The 22,135-nt window shown below is 43.5% G+C and overlaps 2 long non-coding RNA genes across 3 annotated transcripts in view; one reads left to right on the top strand and one right to left on the bottom strand.

The window, feature by feature from the left end:
• The window catches only part of LOC132537022 (uncharacterized), an 84,750-nt gene that overhangs the window by 42,752 nt on the left and 19,863 nt on the right, over positions 1 to 22,135 (top strand). The window lies entirely within an intron of this gene.
• The window catches only part of LOC132537021 (uncharacterized), a 200,318-nt gene continuing 193,293 nt past the window's right edge, over positions 15,111 to 22,135 (bottom strand). Inside the window, exons 3-4 of one of the 2 annotated variants that reach the window (XR_009548537.1) lie at positions 20,852 to 20,984; positions 15,111 to 15,790 (exon numbers count right to left, since the gene is read on the bottom strand). This is a non-coding gene — a long non-coding RNA (uncharacterized LOC132537021). Of the gene's footprint in view, positions 15,791 to 20,768; positions 20,985 to 22,135 lie in introns of those variants that run through there. The other variant, XR_009548536.1, reaches the window with a different exon arrangement.

Below are 22,135 nucleotides of genomic sequence, written 5' to 3'. Positions count from 1 at the left end.
GGTCTCCTGTCAGATTCATGGACACAGAAACATAGCCTTCTTTGCACAGATGGTTCAAGAGAAGGCCCTTCTGTCATCTTCTACAGTGAGGTGAGTCTCTTCATGGTCATCCTGGACCTAGATTCAGTTTCTCTCCATGTAGGTGGCAAACATCTGAATGAACATGAAGTGGGCCAAATGCCAGCCACTGAGGGGCTTCCATTAGAAGCACATGACTCTTGCAGCCTTGCATGTGGAGACCAGCAGGGGAGAGGGGACCTGCTGGGTTCCTGCATATGCCTCCTGCCACGTCATATCTCCTTCATGAAACAAGCTCATGACACTGAAAATCAGTCTCAAGGAGGGAGTGGGGGGCAGGATTGGCAAGGACACAGTAGCCCCAGAGAAAGCCAAGCCATGCACGTCTCCCCGGAAGACACTGCTTCCTTGCCATACTCTAGCTAAATCCTGTGGTCATGATGGGCTCATCACAACCACCTCAGCCTAAATCTATGCTTAGATTTCTCTCCATACAGATGGTGAATATCACCATGACAATGGACTGGCTCCACTGCCTGTAACTGAGGACCAGTTACAGGAACAGGAAGTCTCTGGCTTGGATTCCAGCTGCCAGGAGTACTTCCTGTTGGATCAGCTATTTGAAGACACCCCAGGTTAGTTCCTCCTCAAGCCCAGATCCCAGGTCAGGACCAGCAAAGGAGAGGGAAATTGAACACTTTGCTGCAAGTGCCACCTCTCTGGAAATTTCTCCCCTCCTGAAAACAAGCTCATGACACTGAAAACCAGCCTCACTGGGGAAATGGGACCAGAATATACACCAGAACTAATAGTGACCCAGCATAACTTCTACTTCCAAGTTTCTAGAAACCTCTTATTTTCTGAAATAAAAAGGCAAGGCCAGTCACACACCTTCAAATTCAATAAAAAGTAGGGAGTCCAGGTCTCCTTTCTCAAATCCTCAAAGATTTTCCTGCTGATATGCAGGAATCATCTCCTACACTTAACACTCGATTTGCTTTCTTCATCTGTCCCTCTACAAATGTTTCAGTTAGGAAGTAGACCCTCAGCCCCTTGTTTCTCTATGTCCTTCATCCTCTCACTGACTCAGCTCCCTAGGGCCCCTCCTTTGTCCATTGCTAATCCCACTACTATGTTCACAGGTGTCTGCACTGGGGGTGACTCTACCTGGACCCTGGGCAGCTGTTGACAGAGGCCACCACAAGAGCATCTTGGTGGCTGTGGACCAGAGGCATGACACTGTCATCACCCTCCATGATGGGGAAAGCATCAGGCAGAGCTCCGTGTTCAATCGTCTGCACGGGGGCCCCTCATGGCCACCTTTGCTGGATCTTACTGCCTCTGAGCTCAGTACTGAATATCTGATGGGTTGTGGGGACAGGGCCACCCACAAGCTGTCACTCTACAACTATGCCCTGAGCCACCCCATCATCCCTGTGAACCTGGCAGTGGAGGACATCATGGACTGTGCCACTCTGCTCCACCAGAAAGAGAAGGCCACCAGCACTCAGTTCTCCTGCATCATGTCCGTGCTTTGCACTGGCAACCACAAAGAGCTTAACAAGGAAGACAGGGAGGAGTGAGGCCCTGCATCCTGGTCCCCTTCCTGCTAGAGGTAGGTTCCTCCTTGCTGACTGATGCCAGTGGTTAAAAGGTGACCAGGCTCCTGGACACACCTCATCTACACCATGAGTCTGGATGAGCCTAGGCCATGTGAGATTAATTCGAGCAACTAGTCTGTGAGAGACACAAGGTGTTCTGGCTGACTAAAACAGCACAAGAGAATCACATCCCAACAATGGCAGGACTTTACTCATTCTCTTGGTGGCAGCACAGTCTGGGTGGAGGCTGCAGAATTTTGCTGTATAAAGAGGAAAGGTTTCTACTACATGCTGACTAGGCTTTAATATATTTAACTCTGTCCATAATAATTCAATTTACCTAATTGCTAGAAAGAAATTAAGACGGGAGGGAGAGACAGAGGGGGAGAGACACCTACAGCTCTGCTTTTCAGCTCCTGAAGCCTCCCCCTTGCAGGTGGGGACTCGGGCTAGAACCCAGGTGTTTGTTCACTGTGGCATGTGTGCTAACCAGGTCGGCACCACTTAGCCCCTTCATGTATTTATCTCCTTGGAGAAATTCACTCTTTGGCTTACTTCTTCAGGAATGAAGAGGTAGCTAGTATATGAGATTTTGATTTGACTAAGACAGTTTTCTGTGTTTCATTTCAGGCATGAAAAGAAGACAGCCTCTTAATTCTAAGCCAGGAGAGTGACCCCTACAGAAAGGCGCACTGATGAACCATCTCAGGCCTCTCTAAGCAGGATCCAGACAGCCCCCTGTCTACACCCTGCTCAGCTGATAAGGGCTCAGGGCTCCTCTCAGCACCTTGCTGGGGGCTCCCCTGGGAAGTCTGCAATCAGTGAGGCCACCTGGGTGTCTGCTGGAATGCCTACAGCCAGCTTCCCCTTTGAAGAACTGACCCTTTCTTTTCCCTGTCAGTTTATGATATCCAACTGAGAACAATTATTTTCCTAATCCTTTGCAGGATTTTGACTTAGTTCTCAGTCCTGCCATCTATGTGTAAACTTCCTGGTGGAAGACATGAAGCCCTCTGAATAAGACAGTTCTTTTAAACTTTTTGTCTTGTGGGGTCACAATGAAAAATGTCAACATTCCACATCCAGCTCATTTCATTTGAGTCATCTTCCCTGATGCCTTCTTCCATCCTAGTTTGAGAGTCTTTTCACAGAAATCTCTCTCTTATTCCTTTCACTGTATGTATGTATTTATAGAATCTTTTAATGTATCTTCTTGTTGATTGTACTGCTATAATAAATATCACTACCTGACTCTGTGCCTTATATGACCCCTCTCTTTGCTCAGGGCTCTGATGAAACCTTGGTGGGCTCCTCTGGGCAGCTCTACATTAGCTGAGGTCCCATGTGTCTGCAGGCAGCTAACAGCTCAACTGGATCTACTTTCTGTGTGTTGCCTGTTCCCCAAGCCTCCACAGGGTGGCACCGAGCTTCTTCAGTGCTAGAAGAAGGGCTCCCACAGCCAGACAGCCACTGAGGTCTCTACCTCCTTCCCATTTGTCCATGTTCCATGGGCCAGAGCAAGGACATGGCTGAGTCTGCAGTCAGCCCAGGAGGAGACAGTAGCAGAGACTAAAGATGTTGCACTTCCGACTTCTGGATGGCTATTACTGTGATCAGCACATTTCACTGCAAAGTTCAAGGTGACACCTCTACTACCATAGGCCCTAAGCTACTAGTCTTTTACTCCTTAGCCCTGAACTTCCCAGACAGATGCCAAGTGTGGGGACAAATGGTCATGGAATAGCCACTCATTATGCTGACACTGGCATCTGTGCACCATGTGCAGGTCAGAAGGTCACAGGTCAAAACTGGCCTCCTGGGCAAATGAAGGTCACTGTTCAACCTGACTGCCCTTTCTCTTTTTAGGATAACTTAGTACTACACTGTCTACTAAGAACTTCAGAAAATATAACATTCAATGAATGCTCTTTCAAAGAGAAGTAACATTTTTAAACAAGCAAGTGCACATTTTCCAAAATAAAAAGTACAAATTTTCTAAAATGCCAGAATATGCTTTTATCATAGTTAAAAAAAAATGAAAACCTGTGTGCACTACTACCACACCTGAAAATTATACAAGTTTAAGGTCGGGAGTTGGGCGGTAGCACAGTGGGTAAAGCACAGGTGGCACAAAGCAGGACGAGTGTAAGGATCCCAGTTAGAGCCGCCAGCTCCCCACCTGCAGTGGAGTCTATTCACAAGTGGTAAAGCAGGTCTGCAGGTGTCTATCTTTCCCTCCTCATATCTGTCTTCCCCTCCTCTCTCCATTTCTCTCTGTCCTATCCAACAACATCAACAAGAATACGAACTACATCAACTAAAAAAGGGCACAAAAGAATAAATAAAAAGTTAAAAAGCTCAGAAAGGCAATAAAAAAGATAGAAACAGGGAGTTGGGTAGTAGAGCAGTGGGTTAAGTGCATGTGGCTGAAATGCAAGGAATGGCGTAAAGATCCAGGTTCTAGACCCCAGTTCCCGACCTGCAGGGGAGTCCCTTCACAGTGAAGCAAGTCTGCAGGTGTCTTTCTGTCCCCTCTCTGTCTTTCCCTCCTCTGTCCATTTCTCTCTAACCTATCTAACAAGGACAACAACAATAATAACTACAAAAATAAACACAACAAAGGCAACAAAAGGGAAAATAAAAAATTTTTAAATGCACCTTAAAAAATCTTCTTTAAAAAAAGATGGAAACAATTATTTCAGTCCCAAATCTCTGAGCATGGGAGTTTTTTTTTTTTTTTCAATAGTGACCCACATTTTTATGCTACTTATAAGTACAATCAGCATTAGAGTTTCTTTTGCACCTCCTAGATCATAAATGAACAAGTGTAATATTTTAATGTATTTATTGACTACCTGTACTTTTTCTGTACCCTATTCATAATATTTAAAATCCTCTAAAGGCCAATGTGCCATTTTCTTCTTGATGTTTCATTTTTGTTGTTAATGCTATGACTTCTGTTCATTAGCTATAGGACTCTATCATCATTATCAGCTGTCTTCATTTAATTTAATTTTTATTTATTTTATTCATATATAATTTATATATCATTTATGTCATTTTTATTATTAGCTACAGGACTCTAACATCATCAGCTGTCTTTACTTTATTTATTCATTTTGAATGTATGTAGAGACAAAGATGAAGAACCGAGATGCGGAACTGCTCTACTATTTCTAAAACTTTCCCCCTCCCCGCCTCGCGGGTGGAGACTGGGGTTGGAACCAAAGTTAACAACAAGGCAACTTAAGTGCTCTACTGGGTGATACACAAACTGCCCACTTTTCTCAATTTTTAAGAACTTCCCATAGTCTTGAATACTCACATTGTCTCCAGGCATGTCACTCATCTGACTTCCTTATCTTTCACTGACCCTGCTGGGGAGCCAGCAAAATGGTTCTGCATGTCACAGGCTTTCATGCCTGAGGCTCTGAAGTTCCTGGTTCAATTATCAGCTCCACCATAACCTGGAGCTGAGCAGTACTATGTTTTTTCCCTTTTTCTTTGTCTCTCATTAAAAATATAAATTACATATTTATATTTTTAGGGTCCAGGCAGTGGCACACCTGGTTGAGCGCATATGTTACAGTGCACAATGACCCAGGTTCAAGCCTCTGGTCTCTGCCTGAGGTGAGGAAAGCTTCAAGAGCAGTGAAGCGGGGCTGCAGGTGCCTCTCTGTCTCTCGCCTTCTCCATCTCCCCCTCCTAGATTTCTCTCTGCCCTGTCCAATAATAAGTAAATAGTCTGTTAAAAAACATATATATGCACTTTAATTTCTTTTTTTTTAAATATATTTTTTAAAATATTTATTTGATTTATTTATTCCCTTTTGTTGCCCTTGTTGTTTTATTGTTGTAGTTATTATTGTTGTTGTCGTTGTTGGATAGGACAGAGAGAAATGGAGAGAGGAGGGGAAGACAGAGAGGAGGAGAGAAAGACAGACACCTGCAGACCTGCTTCACCGCCTGTGAAGCGACTCCCCTGCAGGTGGGGAGCCGGGGGCTCGAACCGGGATCCTTATGCTGGTCCTTGTGCTTTGCGCCACCTGCGCTTAACCCGCTGTGCTACCGCCCGACTCCCTTGCACTTTAATTTCTAATATTAAATTGTATGCTAATCCCAAGACACATGCACAAGCTATGTTTATATAGCTATATAATTGGTAAGTCAAAATATGGGACCAACCTAAAACAGACAACTAGATAACCATGTTAGAATGGGGCATGGCTGGTAATGCACACAGCTGACACTGCTCTTACCATACACAGGGACCTGGGTTTGAGCCCCTGCTCCACACCAGCAAGAAGAATGTTTAATGAGTGGTGAAGTACGTTTAAAAGTCCATCTCTCTCTTTTTTCTCTTTTTTAAAATCCCCCCCCCCCAAGATAATTGCTGGGGCTCAGTGCCTGTACTACAACTCCACTGTTCCTGGAGGCTATTTTTTCCTTTTGTTGCCCTTGTTGTTTATCTTTGTTGTAGTTATTATTATTGTTATTTCTGTCATTGTTGTTGGACAGGACAAAGAGAAATTGAGAGGAGGAGAAGACAGACAGGGGGAGAGAAACACAGACACATGCAAACCTGCTTCATCCCCTTGTAAAGTGACCCCTCTGTAGCTTTGGAGTGGGTGGCACCAATGTGGATTCCTAAACTGGTCCATGAACTTCCTACCATGGGCTCTTAACCCACTACACCCGTCCCCTTCCCTTTGTTCTTCCCACTCACCTCTTAATTTCTTTCTGTTCTAACACATAAAACAGAAAAATAATGACCATTACTCATTCTACCACACCACTGATAAATTTGTTGATAATAAATAATAATAATAATAATAATTTCAGGTATATAATAATAATTTCAGGTATATAGTTATAGAAAAATATTTTCTAATTTAAAAAAGAGATAGCACCATGTCCTTTTGGACAAGGAATATAGAAAACTGAAACAAATGAACTTGGAAAAAAGTGAAAGAAACAGCAGCAGCCAAGCTAACTTCTAAGATTTTGTGAAAACTATGGTTGTTCCTCTTGTGGACAGCAGTACAGAACTTTGGCAATAGATTTGGTGTCACATCACGGCTGTGCATCTTATAATCTTATAAAGCATTACTAAATCCCTAATACAAATGTTAAAAAAGATATTTAGTTATAACTATCATTTTCCTCCTTTATGCCTCTGGTCTTTTTAAAACAGTTTTCACAGTTTTAACTCAGGAAGACTAAGTGCCATTGCAAAGCAGAATAAATTTAAACCTGTAAGTTATAAAAATGAAAACAACAAAAAATAACTACATATCATACTCAATCAGAAAATCCCTTGGGAAGGAAAAAAGACATGCACAGAGCCAGAGCAATCTCTACTTATACTAATATGAAAACAGAAAAGAGAAGCATGAAAAGTTGTTTGTGGCTACTAGTGATTTTACAACTGCGTAGTATCAGACACGACTTAGGCTCTGAGAGAGGAAAGAAAGCACACGTCTTCTGCCCACCAGAAGCCACAATTCAAGTGTAAACAAGCATAATGTTAGCAACATTCAAGCAGCAGTGATTCTAAAGAGTTACTGATGAGCTTCAAACCAATGGCAGTCATGATGCTGACAGTACCATGACGAAAGGAATTCTAGTGGGTCTGAAAAGAGAAGAGTACCAATCCTCCTTTAAAGAACACTTAGACTTTGATGAAAGCATAATAAAGGGAGGAAAAGCACAGGTGTCACACAATGAGTTCCGTGAAGCTTTCCTGACATGGTAAACTAACCTCCAAACCCAGCTTCAGCTCACAACAGCTACATGGCAGCACTCAGGGCTGCTCCTTGCTCCTTCAGGTCCCTGCACCAAACCTTGGTGCTACAAGTCCATTTTGCAAACACAATTGCAGCGACTGGGATGCATCATAGTGGTTATACAAAAGGTTTTCATGCCTGAGGCTCTGGAGTCCCAGTGGAACCTCTGGCATGACTACAAGCAAAGCTTAGTGGTGCTCTGGTTGTTTTTAAAAGCAGAATTACTGTGACCCAGGAGGGAGCTCAGAAGTCAGAAAGCAGGACCTGCAAGCATAGGATCCTGAATTTGGTTCCAGCACTGAATGTGCCAGAATGATGCTCTGGTATGTTCTCTTGAGAAGAATTTGACACAAAGAAGTCACTGTTCCAGCAGGTGTAGAGAGCACATTGGTTCTGCAAAAAGACTCTCACACCTGACACTCCAAAGTCCCAGGCTCAGCAGCTCATACCACCATAAAATGAGCCAGAGTTGATCAGTGCTCTGGTAAAACAAACAAACAAACAAATAATAGAGAGAGACAGAGAGAAGGAGGGAGGAATAATAAAGAAAAGGGAATTTATAATAAAGAAAAGCAATGTTCAATATATAGAAAACTGAATTTTCACTAATTTGTAAAGAGCAGCTATGCCTATAACTGGCATCTAAAGTCAACCTATCCTCATTCCAAGACACTGTTTTGCAAATGCTACCTGTGAAAAACAGTTTAAAATAATGTGGAAAATGAACCCTTTAATACACATAGTTCACCAAGTAGAGCAGGCTGCCCAGAATTGGGCCCTGGCCCTACATGGGAAGAGAATGGACCAGGAGAAGTTTGAATGTAGTCAGTACACCATCTGTCTCTCTTCACCTCTCTTGTCCCTCTGTCTGAATGAAAAAGCAGCCTAGAAGTGGTGAAATCAAGCATACAGGAGGTCCTAGATCCACAAGGTTAATAATGCTTGAAGTATAAATGCAGTTCAATTCCACTTAACTAGAGAGGGACATTCACTGATGGAATGAAAAACCATAAATGTAAATAAAGCCCTCACACTTCAGGATTATGCAGTACATAAAACAATCTTAAATGTTTCTTAGAACACTGAGTTCCTTAGCGAAAACTTCTCATACAACTATGTGTATGTGTATATATACAGATACACACTTCCTTACAAGCTGAGATTCATTCATGATGCTACCTAATCAAGGATGGTTTTTGTATTGCTACAGCCTTTGAATATTTCCTATGACTAATAGCACTAAGTTAATACTTTAAATTCTTGGAGATAAAATAATTCTAGCAGAGACACCAGATGTACTGCAAAACCTTTCTAGAAGGGATTTCAGAAGAGTATTAATCCTTACTGTGTTAGGGCATTCATAGTCCAGACTAAATGGAGTTTTCTCATGTGTGCTAGGAATGGTATTCTAATCTTTTTTTTTAAATTAATTTTATTTATTTTTTGAGAGCAATGCAGAGAGAGAGAGACACACACACACACACAGAGAAACACCAGAGCACTGCTCAGCTCTGGCTTATGGTGGCTTGGCAGATTGAACCTGGGACTTAGGAGCCTCAGGCATGAGATTCTGTTTGCATAAACATTATGCTCTCTCCCCCACCCTGTATTATTAACTTTAAGAGAAAGGAAACAACAGTAATTCACTCCCTGGCCCATTTTGGAAAAGGTTGTTACCCACTAGATGATGAGACAAGGACCGGCAGAGTAACTGAATTCCAGCCAAAGCCAAATGGGCAAAATCTAAAACACATGAGGTATTTGTAAAATTAAGAACAATACATTTGGGGAAATAAAAATAAATGACTGAGAGGCTATTACTATGCACTATATACTGATCTAAAAACTGTATTCTACATAACTTCAGTTTAATCCTAACAATACATAAGTGAGCCACCTGAATTAGGAAAGTAACATCTGTCCATAAAATCTAGTTTAAATTAAGGACAGTAGAAGTGCTTTGTGTGGGAAACTAGAGTTTAGTGCTTAGACCCCAGAGTCTGCAGATGGGGTGCAGGGGGTTCAGTGGACTCTGGTGGAAGATAAGGTGTTGCAACACATTTTGAAAAAGGGAAGATATCAATTTCTGAAACACTGGTTTATGAATCTACCTCAACTCAAAACAGCCTATTGTTAATCTTCAAAATTCCTTTCCGTTTTTTTTTTCTACTTGGGAAAGAATGATTTAAAAATAGTAGTTATCAAGTGGGCACAATTTCTCCCCGTCTCTGACAGTCACCTGCACACTGACTCCACAGCCATCTTAGCCTTTCTGCCACCCTTGGGCAGAGTGGGTATCTGCAGCACCCACTCTTCCTCTTCCTGTTACAGCACAAGGCCTGGTCTTGTTGCAGCAGGCCAAGCCTAGTCTAAATTCTGCCATGTATCTGGCTTTTTCTTGCTAATTTTTTTTTAAATGAAGGGAAAGGGCATTTAAAAATATAATTATTGGTTTATTCCCTTTTGTTGCCCTTTTTGTTTTATTGTTGTAGTTAATGTTGATGTTGTTGTGGGATACAACAGAGAGAAATGGAGAGAGGAGGGGAAGACAGAGAGGGGGAGAGAAAGATAGACACCGGCAGAATTGCTTCACTGACTGTGAAGAGACTCCCCTGCAGGTGGGGAGCCAGGGCCTTGAACCTCTTCCTTATTTCTTAAGATCCATCTATAAGTGAGATTGCCAAATACTCATCTTTCTCCTTCCAACAAATGGTACTAAACATGGCCACCTGAAGTTCCATACAGCAGGACGCAAGAGGATGATTTCTCCATCTACAATGGGTGAGTAGACTTCCCTTGTGTATATGGACCACAAGCATTTAAAACACTCCCCTCTGTTAACCTTCGGGGTTGCTCCTGGATTTGGACCCACCTGTGCACTCATCACTTTGGAGACCTCTTTGTCTCCTTTTGCATGGCAGTTTTTTAATTCCTCTGTTTATTTCCTTTCTGTGTGTGCCTAAGTTGGGCGTGTGTGTGTGTGTGTGTTTGTGTGTGTGTGTATGTGTATTTCCCACAACTAGAAGGCATTGCTGTCTCAACTTACCTGACACCAACATTTCATTCAAATGCTTCTAATGTAACACTGACTCTGACTGGCCCGCTCTGGGCTCCCAATGTGGGAAAGGGCCCACAGTCCCTCTGTGACACTGTGTCTATCTGTCTGCAATCACAAGGCCAGCACTGCCACCTGGTCTCTCTTTAGTGGGGATCAGTCAGATTCCTCTCTTTGACATCAAATGGGCCAGATTGTTCCTTAGTTCTCATTTCTTTTGTTTTCTTTATACTTTCCTTCTCTTCCCTCCTTCATGTCTCTCTCCCTCTCCCTCTCTCTCTTCCTCTCTCTCTCTATATATATATTTGTAAACTGCCACATGTATTTATGACCAGAAAGCACCTCATCAATACCCTTTGCTACCTTGTGTGAGTTGAGTAACTGTTGCAAAGTTACCAGTCACCAGCAGACTCTCCCAAGTGTTCAGACTGGTCAGCACAGGCAATGCAGACAGGTTGTTTATAGTGACTTCTCAAATGAAATTGAACAGCCAAGGTTTTAACACAATGGTTCCCTTAATATTCTGTGATGTCTGAATTTGATCCACTGTGGGAGCCTGGCCTTGTCGGTCCTCTAGCTACAGCCTGAGCCTTTCACAAACAGGAGGTGATGAACACCTTGCTGCTTTCAGAAATTCCAAAAGGGACCAGGGTGAATCTGGGATAACAGAGAGCACATGTTCCCCAGCATGAAGACTGAGTACGAATCCCTGGGCCCTTTACAAGGGGAAGTGTGAGGATTTATGATATGTATACATTTCACTTTCTTGCACTCTGGTCTGGTAAGAGACACAGTGCACAGAGACAGAGTCCCGTGTGAGACAGGCTCCAGAGACAAAGAGGAGGAGCCACTATCTACCTACAGCCACTGAAAAATAAGCGCCCTCCCTAGCAGTGAGCTGGGTCTGATTTCAAAACAGGAAGTGTCCCCAAGTTGGACTGTGGGTGGGTCTTGGGCCCTGCCTGTACCACCCCCTCACCCCTACAGGTGGCTTTCAATGTCAGGAGCCACATCAGGATGGCAGTCATGGGCCCAGAGGGGACACTTGCAGAATGGCTGGGGTTCACCAGTGCTTCCTGCTGGTTCCTACTCAGTGTCTGGGCCTAAGGACACACTGACCTGGGGTCTCCTCAGAGGTCTGCTCCAGATGGCAGGGCTCTACAATGATGGAGACAGAAGTGGAGTCTTGTGGTCCCCGGCGCAGCAGCTCAGTAGTTGGCAGCTCACTCATTTCCTATCCAGAGTCTTGTTGATGCCCTACAGGGAGAACAGTCAACATGCAGACTCAGGCTGAAGAATGGTACCAATCAGGCCAACTCACCTTGAGCTAGTGCCCACATGGTGCCTTAGGTCCTCCCTCTGGGCCTCAGGATGGAGCCACTGTGTCTGTGGGAGCATCACTGCACTCAGCCAGGGAAACCCTACAGAAAGCAGGTGCCCAGGCATAGAAATTGCTGAGTCCATGGGAGCAGGCTTCCCAGGTTCCCTTGCTTAGAATGCAGACATCCCTTGGTACAGGGTGCAATAGGAACTTTATATTCCGTGATGTCTGGGGTTACATTGCACTGGGTTTGTCTTTCTTCCAGTAGAGGAGGGAGATAGATCAAAAATAACAAGAGGCTGGGAGCTGGGGCACCAGGCTGAGTACACACATGACCATGTGCAAGGATCTGGGTTTGAGTCCAAGTTCCCAACATGCTTAGAGATGAAACACGCTGCAGATGTCTATCATTCTCTATTCTCTCTTTTCCCCTCCAATATATCTTTATTCAATAAAATAGAAAAAAAAAGGGAAAATGACTGACAGGACCAGTGAATTCATGGTGCCAGTAAGCAGCTCCACTGAATTACAGGATAGCAGAGAGAGAGGAAGAAAGATAGGGAGAGGGAGAGGGAGAGAGAGAAAAGCAGCAACATAGCACTGACACTTATTTCCATCATGTGGTGAGGATTGAGCTTGAACCTGGATCTGGCACAGGAAAAGCAGGCGACTGCAGTACGAGGACTCTTCTCTTGGGCCCATTAGTAACTTCTGCTAGGATCCTGTCTGAGAACACTCCTGCTCATCCATGCCCAATACCATTGAGATCTTTATTTCTATGGTAGATTATTTGTCAGTTCTGACACTAAATGTGTCCTTCTTTAGAAAAGATTTGATTTACTATTTCTTGTGAATAAAGATAAGATATATTGAGAGGAGAGACAGGGGGTAGAGAGATAGACAGGAGCCTGTAGTTCTGTTTCACTGTCCATCAAGGTTCCCTGTTGCAGGTGGGGGCTGGGGACTTGAACCTGGATGCTAGTGCACTGTAATCTGTGCGTTCTACCAGATATGCCACTGCCTGTGCCCTGACATTGCCCTTCTAAACTGTGCCTTTACAGAGATCTGTTAAGGAGTCAAACAAATGAAGGTAGGAACACTGATGGCTGCTGTGATTAAATAACTGCAATGGATTGTGTGGAATTGCTCTGCTCACTATACTGACACATGAGGTCAGTCTAATAGACTTTAAATGTTTCTTTTCTTTTATTATTTACTTAACTGCTATGGTCTTGTGACCCACTAGTTCCAGAAGACCTTCTCTTTTGAATCCTTTAAAAAGAGACAAGGTGGCTGGGCGCTAGTGCAGCAGGTTAAGTGCACATGGTGTGAAGCTCTAGGACTGGCCTAAGGATTCCGGTTGGAGCCCCTAAGTGGAGAAGCAGGTCTGAAGGTGTATGTCTTTCTCTGCCCTCTCTCTCTTCCTCTCCTCATTAGATTTCTCTCTGTCTTGTCTAACAACAATGATAGCAATAACAAAAACTATTATAATAACAATAAAGAACAAGGGCAACAAAAGAGGAAAATAGCCTCCAGGAGCAGTGGATTCATAGTGCAGGGCACAGAGCCCCAGCAATAGCCCTGGAGGCAGAGAAAGAGAGAGAGAGACAGAGGTTTTGAGATAGAGATCCAGGCTCACTGCAAGCCTCCACTGATCATGGAGTCTCCCCTCTGTGCTGTTTGAGCTGATCTGATGTGCACCTGGGGTGTGAACCTGGGGCTTCCTACACAATAAAATGAGCTTTGCTGTGGGAGCTCCGTGCCAGTCCTAGAATGTCCTTCTCCTTGTCAGGGCTACAAAGGAACAGCAGGCACCTTGCTCTATGCTCCCATCCCACTGCTCCTCCCAGCCCATGGAGTCACCAAAGAGAGGACGCAGGGGACTGAAAACCCAGAAGCCAAGTACAAAGCCAGAGTTGACACAGGGAGTAACTGTACATAAAAACAGTGGCTAGTACTTCATGCTTAGGATTGCTTTCCCTTGCCCTTCCCAAAATAGAGAAAGACACTTTGCTGTGGTGTGGATTTGAGTTTTAAAAATGTGGTTCATTTCTTTTTCTTATTTTTCCCTAAAATGTTTTCTTAAAGACGTTTTAAAATATTTATTTATTTCCTATTTGTTGCCCTTGTTGTTTTATGTTGTAGTAGTTATTATTGTTGTCATTGTTGGATAGGACACAGAAATGGAGAGAGGAGGGCAAATCAGAGAGGGGGAGAGAAAGACAGACACCTTCAGACCTGCTTCGCCACCTGTGAAGTGACTCCTCTGCAGGTGGGACAGTTCATTTCTTAATGAGAGAAAGAGAGAGAGTAGAGAAAGGAGGAGGAGGAGAAGGAAAGAGAGGAGCAGAGTGTCACTATGGATGGGCACTGAGGATGCTGCACTAAGCAGCTCACAGTCCTCTGACAGTGCTCTAGCTCGCAGTCTGGGAAATGGAGCTCATTTCTGAGGTATAGAGAGGAAAGTCTCTTTGCATTCTGATCTTCTTGAGAATTTAACTTGGACTGTAAATGCACATCACTAAGAGGGCTGGGAACTCAGTCTGAGAAACACCAAGTGCATGTGTTCAGCACATGAACACCTGAGCCTGGACACAAGCCTCTCACTATGTTCAAATGCTGAGGACATTATGCCATGGAACCAGGGTTCAAGAAATACTTCTGTGTAGACTCAGAGGTGTGACCTCATTAGAAAGGAGTCTCAGAAATTCAAGGTCCTTTTTTGTAAAGAAATACACTAGCAAGGGCAACCAAAAGGAATAAATAAATAAATGCATAGACTAGCAGAATCCCATACTGAAAATAAAAAGCTGTGAGGAAAAGAGAGTGTAATCTGTATTTCTATAAACATCAAGAAAGAAAGACATGATTAGTGAAGTAAAAAAAATAAATCGATTAACATTTTTTTCCTTTTCCTCGTTTTTTTTTTTTTGTCTCCAGGGTTATTTATTGCTTGGGCTTAATAAGAATCCACTATTTCTGGCGGCCTATTCTTTCATTTTATTGGATAATACAGAAATTGAGAGTGGAGAGAGAGGGAGAACGATGGACACACCTGCAGACCAGTTTCCACTCTTGTGAAGCGACCCCCCTGAGGTGGGGAGTGGGATAAACCTTGATTCTTGCATGGGTCCTTGTGCTGACTACTATGTGTGCTTAACTGGGTACACCGCCAGCCCCCTCAACATATATATTTTTAAATTTTTATTATCTTTATTTATTTATTGATGGCAGAAAGACAGCCAAAAATTGAGAGGGAAGGGGGTGATAGGGAGGGAGACACCTGCAGCACAGCTTCACCACTCATGAAGCTTTCCTCCTGTAGGTGGGGACTAGGGGCTTGAACCTGTGTCCTTTAGCATTGTAACATGTGCTCTCAAATGGGTGTGCCACCACCCAGCCTCTCTCTCAAAACATTTTTTCAAGACAGCACTTCTTGGTGAAAAAAATAGAGAGAAGACTTCACCTCTCTGGCTAACAACACCATCAAGCATGGCTAGAGGTGCAGGTCTGAGGCTGTTTTTTTTTTCTTTTTTTTTTTTCCTGAGAACATGTAGCAGAAAATGTGGAAAGGGGATGAAAAAGACACTGGGAACAGGTGAGTTTGGGACAGGGGTATTGATGCCTTTACATTGTGCAATGCCTGTTTTCTATTTTCATTATTTTAAAGAAGCATTTTACCTAAAAAAAAATTACACTGTGATGACAAAATGAATAGAAAGACCCAACAACTATATTGTTCCCAAGATTTACAAACTGGTATATTCTTCAATGTATTAAAGAAAACTTTTAGGAAGTCAGGTTTGACTTTTGTGCCACAATAAGGGCTGGTCAGGATGTATGAAATGTGTAAAGACAATTAAGCTTAATACAACTGCTATTGAGAGAGTTTTGAACTGCTATTTTAAATCTAACCATCCCAACTTAGAATATCTTGACACTCACCCATCAATGTGTCTGGGGTCTCATTTTCCTTAGAAGTCAGACACATCTGATGCTGTGCATGAACCTTGAATTAAAAAAAAAACAAAACTGGAGTTACAACCCACCTTTCACAAGATCTACTTGAAGAAAACTTGTCTTTAGCTTCCCTAAGGTTCACAAAGAATGAATCAACTAAAAATATAAATTCTCTTAGCTCCACAGACTTGACTATTGGAGAGTAAACATTGCTGATTTCAGTAACTCTTTAACTGAATGCATAAGAACAATATATGTTTAAAACACTAATGTCAACACTTGTATTTCTTCTTGCAGTGTGACTGCTTCCTTGTAAATGAGAGATATATATTCTAGCAAATTCAGCTCTTTGCAAATCAAATTTAAATACAGATCATAGTTTCAAATATTCTCTTGCAAGGAAATATATTGTATCCACATAGCAGTCAAAGTGCTCCTTAATGTAGGGGCGAGGAGTAAACACCTTGAAAGTGTGAGCAACTTTCAAGAGTAGAGACCAACTCTCAAATGATAAAAAATTCATGTTAACTAGGCAAAAAACTGAGGTAGTAATTACTAGGCAGAGGGTTCCAGGACAGGCAGGGAGTAGGGAAGAGGACATCTCCTTGGATGGAGAGAGGGGAGAGAGTTTAGGGAATCATCCCAGCCAGATGGGTGCTGGGTATGCTGTCTCTCTGTCTCTCTGTCCCTGCCTTTGCCTCTGTCTCCATATATATAAAATCAGGCATGTCATAAAAATATTGTAAAAGATAAATATAGCTCTGTGCATGATCTAAAGAAATGCTTTTCTGAAAAGACCGATAGAAGTATTAATCTGGGTCTATATGAGAAATAGTCTCATTATTAGTAAGGTACACCAAAGTCATTATAGGCAAATACTGGGGGCTGGTGGTACACAGTGGGTAAAGCACACATGGCTCAAAGCACAAGGACTGGTATAAAGATCCCAGTTTGAGCCCCCAGAACCTCACCTGTATATGTGGGGGGTCACTTCACAAACAGTGAAGCAGGTCTGCAGGTGTCTTTCTCTCCCCCTCTATGCTTCCAGTCCTCTTTCAGATTTTCTTGTCTTATCCAACAACAACAGCTATAACAATAACAATAACAACAACAACAACAAGGGCAATGAAATGTGAAAAATAGCTTCCAGGAGCAGTGGATTTGTAGCGCTGTCACCAAGCCCCAGTGATAACTTTGGAGGCAAAAAAAAAAAAAAAAAAAAAAAACACCCATAAGGTATACATGACCTTCAGAGACAAGCACATACTCAGTGCATATAGAAAGGGAAAAGAGAGGAGTTGGGTGGTAGCGCAGCGGGCTTCTCGGCCATGGCATAAAAGGCAATGATCCCAGTTTGAGCTGCTGGCTTCCCACCTGTAGGGGAGTTGCTTCACAAGCAGTGAAGCAGGTCTGTAGGTGTCTATCTTTCCTCCCCTCTCTGTCATCCCCTCTTCTCTCCATTTCTCTCTGTCCTATCCAACAACGAAGACATTAGTAACAACAACAATAATGACTACAACAATAAAACAAGGGAAACAAAATGGAATAAAAATAAATAAATAATTTTAAAAAAAGGGCAACGGGGAGCTGGGTAGTACTACAGCAGGTTAAGCAATGTGGCGCAAAATGCAAGGACCTGCTGAAGGATCCCAGTTCGAGCCCCCAACTCCCTGCCTGTAGGGGAGTCGCTTCACAGGCGGTGAAGCACAACTCCAGGTGTCTTTCCCCGTCTGTTCCCCTCCTCTGTTTCTCTCTGTCCTGTATAACAATGATGACATCAATACTAATAACTACAACAACAATAAAAAAGAGCAACCAAAGGGAAAATATAAAAAAATTAATAAAAACAAAAGGAAAAAGAAACACTGAAATGCCCAGCAGCATATGGCTTGCGGGCATCTCTTGGGGATACTGACACATATTATGAGGCAAGTCACTGCAATGAAGATGTAACTGGGGCAACGCAGGGCCGTCCCGGTGTACTGTGGTGCACTGCAGCACCCAGGCTACTACAGACCCGCACAGATGGGGGACACTGAGCTGCACCCAGGGCCAGCATGGACGGGCCCCGCAGTATCACCAGGGCCACACGCATCTGCATGAACAGGGATTGCTGCCAGGTGGCTTCTTGCTGATACAGGGGGAGAAGTTCTGCTCATCCAACAGGGTTCCCAGGGCCTGGGAGTTCCTGGTAATGCCCTGGAATCCCGACCAGGGGACTCGCCCATCAGCAAGGACACCTGTGAACAAGACATTGAGCTTTGGGAGGAGCAGAGGAGGAGGTTCCTGTCTGCTCAGTAGAGGCTTGGAGAGAATGGAGGACAGCTAAATATGGGGCCTGGGGCAGGTCCACTTCCTACTGAGGCTCAGTAGGACAGACAGGAAGGGACAGCAAACTCCTATTTAATACAACAGGGGATTCTCCGACATCAACATGGGAATATTTGTTTATAGATGAGTTGATACATGCATCCTGGTTTTCCTACCTGAGACCCAAGATTTCTAAAATGTAACCCATATATAGTCCCTTACAAAGGCTTTCGGCAAGAATGTTCTATTCCTTGATGGAATAGAGCCTTTGTGCAATCTTACAATAGTGACTCCAGAACACACAGTCAGAAAAGGAGTCTCATCCCGAGAAGGACTGTCAGGCTCAGCTGTATTGTTAATTACACATAGACATGCCCTGGTGTAGACTCTGATTTTCTGTGACTGATGACAATAGATGTTCTATTTTATTTTTGGGGGGCGGGGCAAATGGAGATGATTAAACAAGTTAATTTAATGCAACCTCATCCTTCACCATCTGTTAAGGCAAGATTCAAATACAGTTTCCTCAGGTTACAGTGAAGTAAGAATATTATTGACAACAACAACAAGAACAAAAAGCTGAACTATATGTTAATAAAGTAAGAGTCAACTTGCTAAAAGGTATGTTATATGATTTTCATTCTTGGTGTAAGATCTTTTTTCTCAAAACAGAGACAGAAAAACAGAGGGGCGAAGAGACAGACAAATAGACAGAGAAAGAGATGGTGCCAAAGCTTTTTTCAACATGGAGGGTCTAGGCTTGTGGCTTTGTCATACAAAAGCAAGGTAGTGCTTTATCTAAGAGAGCAAAATCTGATCAAATCATTTTTTTCTGTAGTAGGAATATCAGAAGCATAACGGAATCATGGGGGAATATGAAGCTGGAGAATTAAAAAAAAAATTAGTCCTGACCATCAACATCCAGTCAATATGTGGGAAGTAAGTCAGTGCAGTGAGGTCAGAGCCACATTCTAGCTGAGTCAAGACCACTTCAGCCCAGGCTGTGCTCAGAGTCCCTTTCACCCCCCAATACTCTCTGTGCATGGGAGTTCCCCACTACAAGTATGGATTGACAGGCCTGGCAGTGCATCTGCTCCCAGGGTGGCCAGGATACTGGACACACACTGGGGTGGGGAAGGCCTCTTCCCAGGCCCTAAAGGTCCTACTCTAATGACAGAACAATGCACCTACAGAGAAGCTCATGCAGGACAGGATCTGGGCATCTGGAATAAAAGCCACCTCTAGCCTGTGGACAACATGAGACCCAGGGAGTCATTTCATCTGGGAATCAAAGTCAGCACATAGCATCCAATGCTCATGTTCAAGCTGATAATTTTGTAGGGCCTGTAAATTATCTCTTAAATATCCATGTCACCCCTGGCAGAAAAAGGGTTGCCCACACTGACCTAGAGAAATTCACAAAATAAAATACCTTTCTAGAAATGACTTGGGATGAGAATTGGGTCCCTGCCTGTAACCTTCCCTGAACCCCCGCACCCCCCACATGCGAATGGTCCTGAGTCATGATCCTGCTTCAGAAAGGGAGACATCCCAGAGGAGGCACTTTGGGAAGGCTGGGGCTCACCTCTCCCCTGCTGGCTCCTTCTCTACTGCCTGGCCTTGCGGACCAGCTGCCCTGTGGTCTCTGAAGTCATCTGCTCCAGATCGAAGGGCTCCTTGAGGGTGGGAAAAGACCATGAAATGGTGAGTCCAGATACAGTACCTGAGGGGATTCTGAATGATCCTTTTACATTTACCATTTTTTTCTAGGTTACCTCAGTAAATCGTAAGGGACAGGGACCTGTGAAAACACTGAAACCACCCTTTGTAAAGGTGACAATTAACTGAGGGAAATTGTTATTTGTTTATGCTGAGGAACTTTTAATTTTTTCCCCCCAAGGGTTGTTGCTGGGGCTTGGTGCCTGCACGATGAATCCATTGTTCCTAGAGGCCATTATTCCCATTGCTGTAGTTGTTATAGCTGCTGTTGTTGGACAGGACAGAGAGAAATCGAGAGAGGAGGGGAAGACAGGGGGAGAGAAAGAAAGACAGACACCTGCAGACCTGTTTCACTGCCTGTGAAGCGAGGCCCCTGCAGGTGGGGAGCCTGCAACTAGAACCTGGATCCTTAACCTGGTCCTTGCACTTCTTACCATGTGCGCTTAACCTGCTGTGCTACCTCTTGGCCCCCAGGAATGATGTTTTGCAAGACTGTAGTCATCTGATGGGTTCACATTCATATCTCCCTAAACTACATGTAGAAACTCTCACTCTCAGCCATATGCTATCTCCCTTGAACACAGGGCTTTCGGCCTCTCCCCTGCTTTTAGAAAATTTCTTTGATTCTTGTAGGAGTTTCCAGTTAGTAAACATCACTCCCTTTTAAAAAAAAATATGTATCATTGGACAGAGACAGAGATAAATTGAGAGAGGAGGAGATACAGAGAAGCAAAGAGCCAGAGACATTTGCAGGCCTGCTTCACTAGTCCAGAAGCTTCAACAGGGGCTTGAACCTGTGTGCTTGTGCACTGTAATGTGTGTGCTTTTTCAGGACATGGCCACCTGGCCCTCAAACTCACTTCCTTACAAGGAGTATGATGACTGACATCAGGAAGAGCCTGATCAACATTATGGAATTTAATAAGCAACATTATTTCTATATTTAGGCTGTAGAGCCACTAAGAATTCCTTTTGCTTCCTATGCCTTAAACATAAATATCTGTAGTTTCCCTAGTAAACCAACTGCACAGCATGCAGGTGGTATACCCATTAGAGTGCAAATGTTAGCAAGAGCAAGGACCTGGGTTCAATTCACTGCTTCCACCTGCTCTGGAGAAGCTTCATGGGCTATGACGCGGTGCTATAGGTGTCTGACTCTCTTCCTCTCCACCCTCTCCAGACAGGAATGCCACTCTTGTTTTTGCTGCACAGACCTGCAGTGCAAGAAATTGGGAAGAAATAAGTTCAACTCCACAAAATACTGATGTCCATATTTCCTTTTTTTTATCTGTGGGCCTCCTGTGCATGATTACACTGTGCCAGATGACCCGTGTTTTCTTTTGTTTTTCCCTTTTAATGTTCAGAAGAGAACTAGAGAGAATAACAAAGACTAAAGCTTCATGCTTGAGCCATTGGCTTTACAGACAAGTAGATGAAAATGTTTTAAATGTAAAAGTCATGACCACATGGAAAACCAAGATGGAGGTCTTAGGAGAAAGTAACCAGGAAGCTGTTCCTGGGCCAGCCTAGAACCAGTGACCTCTTGTCTCTGCTGGTGGCTCTCCTGGATCTCTGCAAGTAGGCAGACACCCATAGGCTAAGCAGAGGCACTGAGTGCTTGATCCTGAAGCTCCTTTCAAACTCGGAGAGACAGAGAGAAGCACTCTGTCATTCTCCCCTCTGCTCTTAGCACAACCCATGAGCTCCTGCAGCTCTGTCCTCATCTGGCAGCTCAGCAAGGGTGGGGAGAGGGGCCTGAGCACTGTGTGTGCTGACTGACCCTGGAGACACCACAGCACAGTCAGGAAGGTCCTGCTCTCAGAGCTGAGGCTCCAGTGTGGCTACACTCTGCACTTCAGGGTTTACAAATGCCATTCAGAGAATGCTGAGCGTTCCTTTCCTGTTGCTGAATTTCTGATATTTATATTTTGTTACATTTAATGTATATACTACATTACTAAACATCATACATTAGTAGAAATGATGAACTTTTTAATTCGGGCCTTCTAAATTATTTCAGGCCTTCACAGAAAAGAACACGATTGGAAAAAAGATTTCAATAGATTTTTCATAAAAGAATGAAATAAAAAAATTCATTTAAAGTTTCTTAGAAGTATTTATTTAGGATGAGAGGAATAGATCACCAGGTAGCCTACTACAAAACTCCATTTGTTGATTGATGAGAGAGACAGAGATAGAATAACACATGACACAAGCATATGCAGTGCCACAGACCAGACCTGAGATTTATGCTGCTGAGTTGTTTCTACCCAGTGCCAAAAACCGTTCTGTAGCTGTCACTTACCTCTTTACTTATCCACCAAGCATAATCCTATTTATCCCAAAGGATACAACATCATCTTTT

Source organism: Erinaceus europaeus, chromosome 2 (genome assembly GCF_950295315.1).
Source record: "Erinaceus europaeus chromosome 2, mEriEur2.1, whole genome shotgun sequence".
In the NCBI taxonomy this organism is placed as follows: Eukaryota; Metazoa; Chordata; class Mammalia; order Eulipotyphla; family Erinaceidae; genus Erinaceus; species Erinaceus europaeus.
Note: the sequence above shows the minus strand (reverse complement) of the source record. Positions and strands in the feature narration are given on the sequence as shown.